General features: G+C 36.2%; 1 long non-coding RNA gene across 7 annotated transcripts; it reads left to right on the top strand.

Annotated features, from left to right (window-relative positions):
* The first annotated feature begins 538 nt into the window (after nucleotides 1-538).
* LOC106040504 (uncharacterized) lies at nucleotides 539-16998 on the top strand. Of its 7 annotated transcripts, XR_010828560.1 has the most exons (5): nucleotides 539-1186; nucleotides 4461-4533; nucleotides 6681-6781; nucleotides 7771-7803; nucleotides 15300-16998. It is a non-coding gene; the product is annotated as an uncharacterized lncRNA (long non-coding RNA). The 7 variants fall into 7 exon arrangements; XR_010828553.1 differs by lacking the exon at nucleotides 4461-4533; XR_010828559.1 differs by lacking the exon at nucleotides 4461-4533 and having other exon boundaries at nucleotides 6681-7803; nucleotides 15300-15463; nucleotides 16172-16998.
* Nucleotides 16999-17141: the final 143 nt, after the last annotated feature.

Genomic DNA, 17141 nt, shown 5'->3' with positions numbered 1-17141 from the left:
GCTAAGCCCTTTCATCTGATTATTTACTCTTCTGGGATGCACAAGTCCAGTTCCATCTGTGAAGTACATGATGAAAAATGTTACCAATGCAACAGTTTTCCTCACACCAGTAATTTGCATAAATGTAATGCATATGTAAATGACTAAGGATATTCCTTTTTTTTTTTTTTTTTAGAGTTGGGGATGATTGACTGGTAGGAATTTTAAATCAAATCATGTAAACCTACCTTGTACTGTCTTCCAGTGGGCTGTCCCTAGGTTTCCCTTCAATAATCCATTTATTCCAGATTTTTTGGCTGAAGAACTGCTTTTGTGTCCTACATATTTGATTGGATTGAATAAATCATTGCTTCCACGCTGTCTGAGAGTTGGCAAAGACTGTCTAGTACACAGAAAGGATACAGATTTTTATTTATTTATTTATTTATTTGGTATAGCTCATTACAGCAGTCCTGCCACACTCTGAGTGCACAGATTTAACAATATTAAAAATGGCAAGTAATTTAAGAGCTTAAGCCTCTTACACCAACTCACATGATATCCAAATTTGTCTGAATAATGAAAGATTTAAGAGATAAAATGAATAAAAGGTGTTAATTAAATTAATCCACCCCTTTCAAGCAGACCTGTTCGAGTTTTTCTCTTCCTTTTAATTCAAAGAAATTACCACTCTTTGGATATGTTCTAATGTTTCTGGTGTTGCATTATTCTGTGAATTTATGCTTTCTTACTTTCAGTTTTCCATGATCAAGACTCTTTTCTGACAATAAACAGGCTATCACCTAAGATGAGAAGACAGATTTTGATTTGAAAATGTTAGTCTTTTTCTATTTGCAGTGTGTATGGTAAGATCTTAAATTGCGTAAGAAGTGGTCAGGAAAATTTTGTCCTTCTCTGTCTATATTGGGTTTATGTGGCAAGGTTTTGGTAGCAGGGGGCTGCAGGGGGTGGCCTCTCAGAAGAGTCCAGAAGCTGCCCCATGTTAGGTAAGAGGCAGTTGCAGCTGGTTCCAAAAGGGACCTGCCGCTGTCCAGAGCCAAGCCAGTAAGAGATGTCGTTTACACCTCTGTGAAAGCAGATTTAAGAAAGGGAAAAACAAACAAACAAACAACAACAACAACAACAAAAACTGCTTTTCAACAGCAGCTGAGAGAGAGGAGTGAGAACCAGCCCTGCAGACACCAAGGTCAGTGCAGAAGGAGGGCAGGAGGTGCTCCAGGCACAAAGCAGAAGTTCCCCTGCGGCCTGTGGAGAGGCCCCTGGTGGAGCAGGCTGTCCCCCTGCAGTCCATGGGTCCCACATGGAGCAGATCTCCACGCTGCAGCCCGTGGAGGAGCCCCCGGTGGAGCAGGTGGATGTGGCCTGGAGGAGGCTGCGGCCCATGGAGAGCCCCCGCAGGAGCAGGCCCCGGGCCGGAGCTGCAGCCCGTGGAGAGGAGCCCACACAGGAGCAGGGGGTCTGGGGGGGGAAGCTGCCACCCGTGGGGGACCCATGTTGGAGCAGTTTGCTCCTGAGGGATGGACCCCGTGGTACGGAGCCATGTTGAAGCAGTTCTTGAAGAGCTGCTGCCTGTGGGCAGCCCCCACAGGATCAGTTCTGTAAGGACGGCATCCCATGGGAGGGACCCCACGGGGAGCAGGGGCAGAAAGTGAAGGTGCAGAGGAGACAAAGTGTTAGGGACTGATCACAGCCCCCATACTCCATTTGCCTGTACTGCTCGAGGAGAGGATGTAGAAGTGGGTGGATGGGGGGAAAGTGTTTTTAGATTTCTTTTAGTTTCTCATTTCCTTAGTTCGTTAGTAATAGTAAGTAAATCTCATTAATCTTCCTGTACTGACTCTGTTTTACCTCTGACAATAACTGTTGAGTGATGTCCCTGTCCTTATCTCAACCCTTGAGCCCTTTCCATCTTATTTTCTTCCCCTTATCCTTTGAGGAGGGGGAATGAGAGACCATTGTAGTGGCGTTCAGCTGAATAACAGGGTAAAACTACTACATTTTCCATGGTTCTAACCCAGCATTTCCTTAGTTCGTTAGTAATAGTAAGTAAATCTCATTAATCAACCTGTACTGACTCTGTTTTACCTCTGACAATAATTGTTGAGTGATGTCCCTGTCCTTATCTCAACCCTTGAGCCCTTTCCATCTTATTTTCTTCCCCTTATCCTTTGAGGAGGGGGAATGAGAGACCATTGTGGTGGCGTTCAGCTGAATAACAGGGTAAAACCGCTACATTTTCCATGGTTCTAACCCAGCAGTTTACAGTGAAGAGTTTGCAAGGCATATACTTTAGTATACTTTAGTACTCCAAAGTGTTAGAAAGATGCATAGGAAAAAAAAATAATAAAATATATACTCAAAAAGAAACCAAAAAACTGAAATCTACTAGATAAGAGTATGTTATTAAAACTTTTTCCCTCACGGTAGCCATGCTAGAGGAGTTTCGTAGATGCTTCTGAATTTCATTCAACCTGAATGTTGATGATTCATTTTTTTTAACATATAATAATATTCTTAATTTAAGTCATATCCATTGAGCATCATAGTGTTGGAATTTAGTCTTGTGTGAATAAATTCTTGGGATTGGATAAACTCAAGTGATAAATCCAAAGTTTTCAAAAAATAGTAAGTTAATTGTAGGAGGCCAGCCTCCCCCTAGGCTTACCACTGTGAAAACATTAACCAAAAGAGAGTTTCAGCTTTTTTGACAGAGTTTTCACATCTTGTTTGCCTGTTCATATTCAAATTAAACAACTTTCAAGAGGTATTCTTTTAAGAAGAGTATTGGTGCTTGATAGACAAGTAACATATTGTATTATTGCAAAACTGAAAATACCTCTAAACAGATCTTTATATACAGGTAGACATCGAAGTATCAGATCTTTGAATTTTTATAGATTTTTATAAAATTTGTTTTCACAACAAATTGTAAAGAAGTGTTGTGACCTTTCAAAGAGCAGACTTTCACTTTGAAGAAAACATTTGATTGTAGCCTGTTATATCCTGTTATATATATAAAAAAGAACGACGGCAACAAAAAATCACAGATACAAAATCAGGTGCCAGAAGTTTGATTTAATGGATGAGAGTGAACGTCATATGAAGTCATGTGAAGGGATGGAAATGTGTAACAAGGTCATTTCATAATAATCTCGAGAAGTAACATACATACTGGGAATAAAAAAAAAAAAATCAGAGCAACAAAACTCCTACAAGAAACCCAGCAAGAACATTTGAAATAAATGCACATGAACATTTACAAAAAAGAATATGTTTCCAATTTCCCCATTAGTCAATGGACCAGGAAAACCTAGGTATATTTTTTTGGCCTTTTTTGGCTTTAACCTAATCTTGTCAGGTAAACTGATAAATGTATCATTCAAAATTGACATCTATAAGTTGGTAAACATCTGGAAAGCACTTTCAAATACTTTACTGCATTAACAGGAATATTTCTTTCTTCCACTTTTAAGTATTATGGCAGTGCATTAGCTACTCACTTCTCTTTAAAAACAGGAACAATAAAGGAACAAACTCCACTTGGCTCTGTTCTCTTCCCATGGGATACCCTGTCATCATGGGCTTATTTGCAAGTTCCTCTTTCTTTACAGATTTAATAGATTTCCCTGGTTCGATCCCCTTTGAAAAAAAAAAAAAAAAAAAAAAGCAGGAAGGAGCAAATCCATAATTTCTTCTTATGACAGAAAGAGCAAAGTATCAGTACAGGAGCTGCTTAAGCTCAGAAGAGACTCTCAAAAGAAAATAGGAGTTTCAATCTCTCAGCTTTTTGCACATTTCACTAAAGGCTTGTAGCTGGTAGCTCAGGGACTGTGATGTAGAATGAATTACTTTGACAGAAAGGTGTAACCTTGTGAAAAATTTATGTGAATGTTGGTACATGCTCTATATTGTATTCTACTGGTAAGGATATGGATATATTATTTCCACCTTCCTAGAAAGGTGGGAGTTCAAATAGTTAATGTCGAGGCCATCAGTGGCCAATTTGTCATAGGATTTTATGAACTGGATAGGGGTAGAAGAAGTCATCTCTCTACAGCCTAGTTTAATCTGACACCATCTATATTCTTCTAGTAGAGAGTTTTGGTGAGATAGTGATAGGGATGAGACATCTTTTCCATTATTTGGACGATCTGAAGAAATGTACTAGAGAGGATCACAGTGTCAGATAAATTGATTTGTGTATAAGAGATTTTTTGAGTGATATGGTTTGAGGAAGGCAGGCAAGAGAATAATAAAGAAAAGGAGAAGGGAAACATTTTATTTTAAAAGAGGGCTTATTTTGGTTTTCTCAAATTCTCTGAAACTATCAGCAGTTATAAAGTACAGCAAGTTAGATGAGCAGTCTCAGAGGAGTCATTAAATTATCACAATGGTAAAACCTGTAGAAATCTTTAGGTTGAGTAGCTTGATCCATTTCTTTAAAATTGTATTTTCTGCAGTTAGAAGAAATTCTAAGTCTTCAGGGAACTTCCTGATTATATTTGGATCTCAGAAACATTGTCTTGGAGGCAGGTAACTTCTAGTCCATTTTCTTGTTTTACTTAGCATGCCTCTTTTTTCTCTATTTCTAGTGACCTCAAGCACTTTTTTTTTTTTTAAGCACTCTTTTTTTTTTTTTTCTTAATAGCTTACATGTAGTTTCTGGAAACCAGTAACACAGTTTAGAATTGCCTTCTATTCACCACTGTATGCACTACTATCCATTCAGGTGTTTAGAAAGCTATGATAACTTTATGCTGTGAAAAAATCTATAATTTATAATTTATTTAGTATCTTTTTGATTAAAGTAGGTAGTGTCTCAATTTAATGAATTTCATATTTTGAAATTAAAAGAAAATTTCTCTTACTTGTAACAGAGCAGCAAACAATGAATATGAACATTTTAAATTTTGGTAGCTATTCTTGAGAAACTATTGATAGTTTTATTTACTATTTTTAGGGTTATTTTCCCATCCAACCATTGCTTCTTTGCAGTTAAAGAGAAACTTATTTAAATGTTTGTAATTAGGACACATGTAACTCTTTATATGTGATATTACAAAGTGCTTTCCAAAGAGTTATTTACAATTTCCATAACTTTTCCCCTTCATTTTATATACATTTAAAACAAAATTAGACAAAAATTCCAAACACGTTTCTAAAAATAAATCACGGAGGAACAGAGTGGTTGAGGTTGGAAGGGACCTCTGGAGATGATCTGGTCCAACCCTCCTGCTCAAGCACCAGAGCACACTGCACAGAATCACCTGCAGGGGGGTTTTGAGTATCTCCAGAGAAGGAGACTCCACAACTCCTCTGAGCAATGTTTTCCAGAGCTCTGTCACTCTCACAGTAAAAGATTTTTTTCCCCTCATATTCAGATGCAACTTCCTATGTCTCAGTTTGTGCCCATTGACTCTTATCCTGTCACTGTGCACCACTGAAAAGGATCAGTTCCCATCCTCTTTAAGAGGATGACACTGTCCTTAAGATATTTGAATACATTGAAAAGATCCCCTCTCAGCCTTCTTTTCTCCAAGCTAAACAGGCTGATCACTCCCAGCCTTTCCTTATAAGAGAGATGCTCCAGTCCCATAATCATCTTCATAGCCCTCTGCTAAACTCTCTCTAGGAGCTCCATGTCTCCCTTTGACTAGGGAACCCAGAACAGGACACAGTACTTCTGATAAGGCCACACCAGGGCTGAGTAGAGAGGGAGGATATCATCTCTCAACCTGCTGGAATCACTCTTCCAAATGCACCTCAGGTTAACACTGGCCACAAAGACAACATTGCTAGCTCATGGTTAACTTGTTGTCCACCAAGACTCCTAGGCCCTTCTCTGTAGAACTGCTTTCCAGCAGTTTTTTTGGTAGTATTTTGATATGAAAAGATGCAGATAGTTTCTGTTAAGAAACACTTAGACTCATATCCTGCAGTTACCAGTGAGAAATCAGCCAGCTGTGTCTAGATCCTCAAAGAAATTTAAGGATCCGCATAAGCATTGTCTTCTTAGTGACTTTAGAAAACATGTCCAATCATCTACTATATCTTTAGGCACTTAAATACCTGCAAATATCTGCCCCAACCTAGATTTTAAAAGTGGTTTGAAGTATTCAGTATCCTAATCAGATTAAGTTATTTGAATACCTCGCTGATCTTCAGCCTCTGGAATCACTCACATCTTTGAAACTCAGAAACAAACATGGTGTAGGAAATTGTTTCACAGTGAGATTTGATACCAAAAAAAACCAAACACCACAACAACAACAAACAAACAAACAAAAAACAACACAAAATCAGTTGCAAAACGAGAAATAGTTCTTTTTCATTAGGTCTTGAAAATGTCTCAGTTTAAACACGATTTCCTACTCTGTGTTGCACTCAATTTAAAGATGTAGAATAACTGATGATAGTCTGCTGAAGAATAATATGAATGATGAAAAGTCCAGCAAACATGAAAGAAAAAGGATTTTCAGTTTGAGAAGAGAAGGAGAGAAAGGAAAATTGAACATAATGACAATTTTCAAATACATAAATGCTACTACTTTCCATCCTTGTGAAAGACAAGGCAAGTAGTACTGCTTTAAATTGCAACAGGACAGATTTATATTAGATGGTGGGTAAAAACCCTAATGCTATTAATGATAACGAAGTGCTGAAATGTATTGCCTGTACAGCTGTGGGTCTCAAGACATGACAAGAAGCACTTCTCTGAAAAATGACCTAGCTGGAGACACTCCTGCCTTAAGGCACAAGGTGAACTAAGTGATCTTCTGAGGTATGTCCCAGTCCTACAGGTAGGAAACTTGACAACTCCTTTTCCCTGTAAGGGTATACATCTTGCTTATGGTTGAAAATCAGCAGAGAATTAACAAAACAGATTTCATACATCTTGGAGGTGTAACTCAAATTCTTTAGCAATCTCACTAGAAGACCACATATATCCTTATACAAATAAACAACAATTATTTCCTTAAACTGGCCTAAGAGAAAAGTAGAGTCTGCTAGGTCTGAGGCTGACTGTTCCTCCCGGACTCAGGGAAACATCTATGATATGTGTTTGCATCCTGCAGTGTGTGAATGAAGAGCAGATTAAAAACAAATTTCTGTAAGAGGTGCAAATCCCAGCAGAAACAATAGATCTAGCATAGATAAATCTCAACACAAAATAAATGTCATTCAAAAAATACAATTTGCATGAGGAAAAGAGCAATTATAATCCAAGATAAAATGTTTGTTTATGCTCAAGTTGAATAGAGTATCTGTGGTAAATTAAAGCCTAGTACTCTTAACAAAATTGTAATTAGTGAAAACAACAGCATACAGTTCTATCCTGGAGGAATCTTCATTTAATTACTGAAAGTAATGATCCTTCATGCTTGAAAATATATATATATATATTATTTTTTTTTGAGGGGGATGTAACTGCTGAACACATTCCATGTACGTTTGAATATTGCTTTCCTGGCTTTTTAAAATCTCATTGCTCAACTAGCCTGTTTTGATAAGAATCCCAGCAGTGAGAGAGTTTTCTAAAAATATGAATAGCTACCAAGCATGAGACTGGAAAAGTCAGACGATAGGTTCACCACGCAGGCAGTTAATTTCTCTTGGTTTGTTATACAATTGCTTTTCTTTCTTTCTGTCATTTATTCATTCGTTCATTCATTCATTCGTGCTAGCTTTGTTATTAAGACTATCAGAACCATCTGGAAGTTCATTGATTGATGCAGTTAATGTTTGTTACTTGTTCACTTTCTCTTTCAGAGTGGCCAGAATGTCTCCAGAACTTTGCATGAGGTATCTTATTTATCCAGAGTTTTATTTCAGCCTTTTTTAAGAGTATGCACTACAGTCTGCATTAGAGATAGTTAGTTAAAGAAAATAAAGTGATTTGTTAAGGACAAGAAAGTTATAAAACAGTTGTTAATGTTTCTCAATGAATGTAAAAATGAGATCCATGTTTGAGAAAACACCTCGCATAAGTGCCATGTCATCTTACCACTCAAATTAAGAAGCAAGCTATATATATTTTTGCATCATTGCACCAGAAATAATAATGTTTATGGGGTCATAAACCTATTAGTTTGGCCTCAGCACCATGTGAATGAAATCAAATAGCTGCAAGCTGAAGTAAGCAAGCTGAACAGATGCTTCCAGATCATCTACCTCATCACTGATTCTACGTTCCTCAAGGTTTTTTAACTTTGAAGACTGCCTACACAAATAGGTTGCAATTAAAGGTGTAAGCAACTCATTGCTGTTTGCATATCATAGTGAAAACATCTATGTCCTGAAAAGTGAATTTTGTATTTCCAAAAGAAAGTTTGTTTGTAATGAAATTGCAAGTTTATCAGCCACATGCTGAGCTCTGAGGTGTTAGATGATTTTTGGAAAGTATCAGTATATGCTATGGAAGGTAAGAATAGAGATTTTTATCTGGTCTCAACATTCTTCTCGAATGTGAAAAATAGAGAATGGCTTTGTTGTGCTTCTCATAGTTCTTGTTGATGAGACAGGTTGTAGATAAGTTTTCTAGAGGTTGCCAGCTCCATGATTAGTTCTATTGGATTGCTGTAGTTTAGACAGAATATGATGAAAAAATGAGTAACTAATACCAGCTCCCTGACCATCAGGATTTCACAGGCCTGCTAATCACTATAGCTTGCCTGGCACAATCAAAATCATACTGGCTCAATGTAGTTTTGTGAAGATTTTGAACAGTTCTACTCTGCAAGGTAGCCTTTTGGGAATTTAAATAACAGGAAATTGCTGTGCATCTGTTTTGGTAAAGTAAAGAGGAAGAATGACTATAGGAATGGAAGGAATAATTTAAGCAAAGATGATTCCCCACTGTAGTTAGAGACTCATATAATGAAGAATAATAAATTGCAAGTAGTTTAAGTAGAAAATGAAGGTGTTTTTTTTTTTTCTCACCAATTATGATTTCTATAAAATATGCTTCAAAGACAACTTTGTCTGCTCATTATTCTACATTTCTTGGTTCCGATATATTGTCTAAGTCCTTTCTACATTTCTTTGCAGATTGAATAACTCAATGTCTTGTAAACAAGAGCGTTGGAACAAAACTCAGGATAATATTTTTTGCTCAATACTACTCACAAACATTAACATGAAAAAACTTTTTTTTTTGATGTTTGAATCCCACAGCTCTCGGAAAAATAAAAATACAGCATTTCTATTATATTTACATTAACAAAAAAGCAAAAGTTTTCAAGTAGCTAACAGAAAAGTTAGTGAATTCCAGTACAAAAGTAGAATTTTCTCATTAAAATTTTAACAATAACAGAAAAATAAAAGAACATGTTAAGTCATCTGTCAGACAATTTTATATTATGACATTCACTATTTATAGCACGGTGTATTGGATACTATGCATATCCTGCTGTCCACAGTAAAGACAGTTTCTCCAAACAGTCAAACTGTAGATGGTACCAGGACTGAATAATTGTCCCATCTCTAGGAGTGCTTGGAGTTCATCTTACAAACCACTGACGTTAGGCACAATGTCAGAAAACAATTTTCTTGAGGGTAGTGAAAGTGAAGATGTAGGAGAAAATTGTTTGACTCCTGCATGTTTCTGTTGCACCCTCAAACTCTCTACCTTCATACAGAAGAACCAGATAACAGATGATTTTTTTTTTTTTAATTTCCACTGTAATTTTTTAATATAAAAATGTTTCTAAACCAACATTGCATTTTTTCTAGGAGTGAAAGGCACCAAGGCTATCTTTAGTTTAGTGAGTCCAGTATCCCTGGATGTCATGAGGGTAAATAGAGAAAGGATCATTGTAAGAATCACTCTGAATGGTGATTAAGCTTCTGCTCTCAATAACTCCCTGGAAGGCTTAGGTCAAGTGTTACAGGCACCTTTGTAGCATACACACTCCTCAGTCTTATCTAGGAGTCAGAATATTTCAGTGTAGAAAAAAAATTCCCTACATGAGATTTACTACTGGATTTTATTTATGTAGTTTTTTTGTCACAAAGTTAAATAGTAAGTAAAAGTTGGTAATATGAATTTCCAAAAACCCTGTGTGGATTAGAGGAAAGCTAATATGGGGGCTTTTTGAATTGGAGACTATTTCTTTGGGTTTCATTTTTAACACTTTTTTTTGTTGTTTTTTAAATCTTCAAAAAAAGAACTTTTTCTCCCCAACTTTCTGTTGTGGGCTAGTGCTATCTTTGATATGAGAATAAAACATGTCATTTATTTCATATAGAATACAAATTTAAATGGAAACAAGTCAGCAAACAAGTGCTTATAAAGCGTAGGTACCCTCCAAATCACCTAATGTAAGAGCTAAACAATTCATTGAACTACAAAAATACTTCCAAAAGTAATGTGCCAAGAAATCGCAGGTCAGATGCAAATCAGAAATTCAGAACATGGAGCAGAACTGTAGGTATAAAAGGGCACTGAACACTTAGAAATCTAATTTATTATATAATTTTTAATCCAGAACAATTATACTTTTAAAATGAAACATTCTGGAGTCACCTTTCAGTTTAGGAGCAGAAAACATTGATAGTACTTGATTTTTTCCTGAAGACTAATTGCTGTCTGAAATATGATGGAGAAAATGGAGGTATACGACTACTCCTTGCTGGAAAACAACGAATCCTCTTTATCACATCCTGTGCCCTATCTAAACTTCTAAAATACCATATGGCAGAAAATTCATACAGTACACCTCAGTTCCAAGACTAGGGGCTGAGCAAAAATTTAGGAATGTATAGGTGTATAGTGTATATATTAGGTGTATAATATAACTGCTTTTTAAAAATGTAATCACATTAAAATTTACACAAAAAAGTCTATACAAATAGAACATGCAGAGAGATATAACCAATTTCTAATAAGTTGTGACTTAGGGACTACTTGAATGATAGTTTGTTTCTAATTTTTGCGTTTAATACTTGATATTTATCTTTTTTTTTTTTTTAATGTATATTTAGGTATGTACAACACATTGAGCAATAAGGTCCATAAACTGAGCATTCATCATGTGGAAAAAGTTTAAAACTTATATTCTGTTCTTGTTATTGGTTTCTTTTCCGTTCAGTTTTACACTGTAACAAATGTTTACTTCTAAGCAAGACACTTTTCCCATCATTCATGTTTTTTTATATTTGTCATGACTCTGCTTAGTAACAACTCTTCCAGGAGTCCTGCCTATATGATTGCTCATATATTCAAAACTCTTCCATACTTTTTGTTATCCTTGATGCCTTTTTCAGCACCTTCATAGCACTGTTATATCTTTGCTGAAGTGGAAAGGGAGGACTGTGTTCACTATTCAAACGGTTCTTGGCTAAGGATTTATACAGTGGCAGAGTGTTGTCTTCTGTTTTATCTTTTGTTCCTCTCCTACCATTCCTTATGCTCTTGAACACTGACCTCCCTGAGAACTGACTTCTCTGAGTGAAAATCTGTTCCCTGAGTTGTTCATAGCTGATTTAGAGCACATGACTCTACATATATATGTAGCGTGTTTTATTTCCTTGTCTGTGTGCTTTCATTTTTCAACACTGAGTTTTGTCTTCTGTTGCTCAGTGAGATCCCTTTGAACATTCACAACCAGCTTCAGTTTTACTCCCCTTACTAATTATTCTTTTGTGTAATCAATTACTGTATTGAAGTAATTTTGTGTACAAATTACCTCAGTCTACTTTGCAGAAAATATTGCTCTGTGTAAGTGGGCACTCAGCAGTCTCTACTCAAACAGGGCTCCTATTAAACTAAAGTATTGTTTCGTTGAGGACTGTGGGGTAAAAATTATAACAAATATCTTGAAAATAAAAGTATTATTCTAAACAGATTCACAAAATAATTAGCAGACTTGAGGAATGTATTTCAAATTACCTGTTGTTTATTCTTATTTTCTTTACTAAAAACTTTCAAAATTTTTTATCTCTGTGTCAGAATGAACTTCAGATCTTAAGTGAATTTGAATCTGCTAAACTAAAATGATGACAGGGTATTGTTAAATACATTTTTAAATTATAAACCTTTGCTTTTAGGAAACATATATATGTATTTGGAAACATATACATACACTTATTACAAAATAAGCAGAAGTGTTTTAACAGAGGAAACAAAAGCTTAGTTTGAAAATAAAAAAGTAGGGATGGGTGGAAGGAAAATGTTAACTAAGTTAGAAAACTCTTAATTTCATAAGGAGTACAGAGAGAAAAAAAAAAGCAAGACTTTTCTGCTGTCTCTGGGTTTACTGGGATGATTTACATTTGGCATTTTCCCTTGGAAATTCACATTTTGTTCAAGTCAAGTGTACAAAATTAGAATCCCATTTTAATAAGCAAAAGACACCAAAATGACTAGGAGGTAAGTGCTCTCAAATGAGGAAGGATTTTTGGAGAGTTATGCCATCAAGATACAGTATTTATGTATAAAAATCAGAAAACTTTCACAAACACAGAAGACATCTTCCAAAAAAAACACATGTACTACTGACTTTGAAAAAAAGATGAGAAGAAAATGAGCTAGTAACTTTGCAATTAGAATAATTACTGCTATTTATTTTTTAAAGTGCTTAGCAAAAACAACTGTGTAGGAGATGGTGGTTCCTTGCACCAATAAAAAACAAACCATAAATGTTCTCCCAATAGCTACCAAGGAGTTTAGTGGATTTTTTTCCTAATCACTGCCTGTGCTTCCTCTGTCCTGCCTTAACAAAGCTGAGTTTGATTATGTTTGTGGAAATCATGTTTAAAAATCATTGCCAGCTGTGGGGTAGGGAACAGACAATACCTCAGTCATTTAGTGTTTTTATGATTCATCTTCATGGTGAAGCTAATCAATTAATTTGATCTAAGCAGTATAAGTTTGGAGTACAGACATACTGAATTCTGTCCACTAAACAGGGACTTTACTGTGTATATAATAAAAATTAAATCCATTATATATGTATTATTGACTGAAAATTCAAACTGGCTCCTCTACCGTGTAGTATTTTTATGGTATTTATTTATTTTTTAAAAAAATCTTGTTACACATGGTCTACATGGAAATTGTATTGATAGTTCATTGTATGTGTGCCCAGTTCATTACACAGGAAACTATTCTAACTCCTTTTGCCATTATTATTCAGTGTCTGCTTTAACAGGATATTATTATTATTATTATGTTTTTTTCTGGATAGATATTTCCAAGAAGCTTATGTCTCCCTTTTAACTCTTTAGTTAGATCTTATTAATGGCTAAATGTTGACTGAGACATATGGAAAGTAGCTATTACATTCTATGTGGAAACATTTCATGTGCCTCCAATGAAAATCTTTCAATCTTACAGGCATTTTATTGACTAGACTCCTTACTATTTTCAGATTTTTTTACAATACTTTTTAATAAAAAGATCTGAAGGAATGACAAGTCAGGTACATTTTTAGCTAAAAAGACTCTAGAAGTCATTTTTTGCTCTGAAATTTGATAGCTTTCTAAAAGTGTAGTCAAAATTGTAGCATCTGATCTCCCAACCATCATTCCCTTGAAAGTTAAATGTTGTAGAGCTTGGATATTATTATAAGAAAAATGTTAAAACAATTGTTGTTGCCATCCAATCCTATTAGAAACATAAACACTAATTATACTGGGACATGGATGTATAAGAATTATATTAATAATTTTAGTAAAAGCATTCCAAAGTGTTAAAATGTGTAGACTGATGAGCAAAAGTCATTAAAAAAAAAGTTGTTAAAGTGTGTCAGCTGATAATCAGATGTAACAGATGATAAATAAAACATGAACAAATCCAAGTCTACCATCTAACAGTGATAATCTATGAGCTGCTTACTGACAAAAGTTTTTTACTGTGCTAGCAAAATTATAGGCTAAAGTGACATGATAGACAATTTCTCTGTTATGAAAGCCCCACACACTTTCCTATATAATTTAAATGTATAGGCATCATAGATCAAATAATCTCATGTTGCCTGATACAGTACTATTTTAAACTGGCATTGGGAACTGCCTATGGAATACACAATGCCTTTTTATTGAGCAAGTTTCAAGGAAGGTGGAATAACTTTTGCTGTTCACTATTTATTATTGTTACTTGTCTTGCAAACAAAGTAAATGTATACATTCTTTGATAAATGAACTTAATGGATGTCTTGTTTCACCATTGCTTCCGTATCTATCAGCATGTCATGTTCTAAGTTATGTTGTGTCATAGGTTACTATAGCAGTAAATCTTGACAAATTTTAACAGACATAGCTACATCTCTCATAACAATAACATGCTAGCAAAAAAAAACACCACATCATTTGTTGCTCTTTGGGAAAGTCCAGTGATACTTTAGAATCCCTGAAATCTTTGTCAACAAATATGAACCAAAATAGAAAATTTAATCACCTTTCTGCTTTTCAGGACTCCAAGAATGTTGGGAAAGATTGAATTGTGTGCTGGTCCACTTTGCAGAATACAATCAAGTTAGGGGAATTTAAAATAAGTCCTGATTAGTATTTTTCTGTTAAGTAGAAAAATTCAATGTTATGAAATTGTGAAAATGTCTTGATATCTGACCTGAAGACCATGGAAGACTCTGGAAGCCATTTATTGAATTAAGTAGTGTGAATTAATTGTGAATTAATTGTGAATTAATTACACTGAACTTTTGCATTTAAAATATATATATTTAGCTTATTTTTTTTTCCAGTTTTCTCTTTATACTCTGTCTTTAAAGGTCATGTCTTTTATTTTTATTTTTTTTTTTAATCCATGTTTTCTCCACATACCTCAGACAGGACTGAAATTTGTGTATTTTAATTGCCAAGCTGGCAATATATTTTTCACTGTTATGTTTAAATGTAAAACCCAAATCTGTTGCTGCATTTTCATAAGTATTGAGAATGAAACATTTGGTCAACTGAAATTTAGATATTAAAGCATATACAATCTCACTTCTGTAAGATGCAAAAATGGAGAGATGAATTTGACATGAAAGATCAGTTGAGAATTTACATGCATGAATGGCTGAATCCACTCAGTACATGCCTTCGTCACTAATATAGTTGGATTTCACTATCAGAGTTCAGAAGAGGGACTTTTTTTAAAAAAAATATAATATATAATAGTGTTGTATGTGCATTATCTACTAATGAAAATGGAGTTTGTTGAGTTTTCCTAAATATACCTGCTTTTTTAATCATGAAGTATTGAAGAGCTTGTATTTACACAATGTTTCACAATGTTAAGATTTAGTATTGTTTTGTCTTTACCAACACAAACCTCTTTCCTGTACCATATTCCCCAGAACTCTTACAACTTCTTTACAAGAACACAGGAAGAAGGAGATGAACAGGCTGAGTGAACAATTGGCTGTGAGTCTGGTGCCATGCCCAAGGTTTTGGGTTTTAGAGCTTGGACACACTTTTGAGGACTGAGCATGCTGATGCCGGATGGGGCACAGCTGACCAGGTGGGGCAAGTGTGTTCTGGGTGGTTAGCTGGCTATGCTTATCAGGAGGGCTTTAAACTACATGCAGTGGGGGAAGGGGATGCATCTCTGAGTGAAGAAAGCATAACTGAGAACATTATCACTCTAAGTAACAGCAGGGAAATACTTGTGAACTGTCCCAATGCAATCAGAAAGGGTTCTGGAAATGTGATACGACCAATTGCCCAGCTGAAGTGCCTCTACACCAATGCACGCAGCATGGCAAACAAGCAATTGGAAACCATGGTGCAATTAGACAAATATGTCCTGATTGCTATCACGGAAACATGGTGGGATGGATCACATAACTAGAACACTGGAATAGAGGGCTACAAACTCTTCAGAAGGGATAGACAGGGAAGGAAGGGAGGGGATGTTGCCCTCTACATTAGGGAAGGGATTGATTGTGAAGAGTTGTCTCTCAGAAACAGCCACAGACAGGTTGCGACCTTGTGGATGACAGTTAAAGACTACACCAATAAAGGACAGCTTGTGCTTGGGGTCTACTACAGGCCACCCAATCAAGTGAATGAGGCATTCTTGCTTCAACTACAAGAAGCATCGTGCTCGCATGCTCTCATCCTGATGGGGGACTTCAGCCACACGGATGTCTTCTGGGAAAACTACACAGCAGGCTCTAAGCAATCCAGAAGTTTCCTAGAGTACATTGAGGATAACTTTCTCTTTCAGATGTTAGACAAACCAACCAGAGGAGAAGTATTACTTGACCTGGTGCTCACCAGTGTGGAAGAGCTCATTAAAGAGGCTAAGAGCAGAGGCAGTCTGGGCTGCAGTGACCATGCCCTGGTTGAGTTTGTGATCTTGAGGAATACGTGCCTGGCAAAGAGCAAAGTCAGGACTCTGAACTTCCAAAGAGTGAACTTCAAGCTATTTAAAAACCTAGTAGATGAGATCTCCTGGAACACTGTAGGGACAAAGGAGCTGAGCAAAGCTGGAGACTCTTTATGAATGTTTTCCTTAGAGTGCAAGAACTTGCCATCGCCCTGGGTAAAAAAGCGGGCAGGGAGGGCAGAGAACCAGGCTGGCTGAGAGCAAGGACCTGCTGGTTGAACTGAGGCACAAGAAAGAAATGCACAGTCAGTGGAAGCAAGGACATGTGGCCTGGGAAGAATATAGGAATGCTGTTTGGATGTGCAGGAATGGGACAAGGAAAGCCAAGGCATGGATGGAACTGAGCTTGGCAAGGGATGCAAAGAATAACAGGAAGGGATTCTGTAGGTACATTGCTCAGAAAAGAAAGGCCAAGGAGAGCGTACCCCCTCTGATGGTTGAGAAGGGTGAACTGGTAATGACAGACGTGGAGAAGGCTGAGGTACTCAACAACTTCTTTTCCTCATCTTCACTGACAACCAGGCTTCCCAAGTCTTTCGTTTCCCTGAACCCATAGATGGAGGCGAGGGGAGGTCCTTCTTACCTACAAAGAGATGGCATTTAAAAGACAGCTTACCTCAGTTCTAATGATTCTTGCATAATAATCTTCTTGCATAATAACAACAAAGCAAAAGTAACCCCCCTAATAACAACACCAGCCCCATCAAAAAAAAAAAAGTAAAAAAAAAAAGTGCTTTCGTTCATCCAAATCAGTGTGAGCAGTGGTAGGTTTCTAACTAAGCTTTATGTAGCCAGTAAATATAAATAT

This window comes from Anser cygnoides, chromosome 1, assembly GCF_040182565.1.
Source record: "Anser cygnoides isolate HZ-2024a breed goose chromosome 1, Taihu_goose_T2T_genome, whole genome shotgun sequence".
Taxonomy (NCBI): Eukaryota; Metazoa; Chordata; class Aves; order Anseriformes; family Anatidae; genus Anser; species Anser cygnoides.
This window is presented reverse-complemented; position numbering and strand designations above follow the sequence as displayed.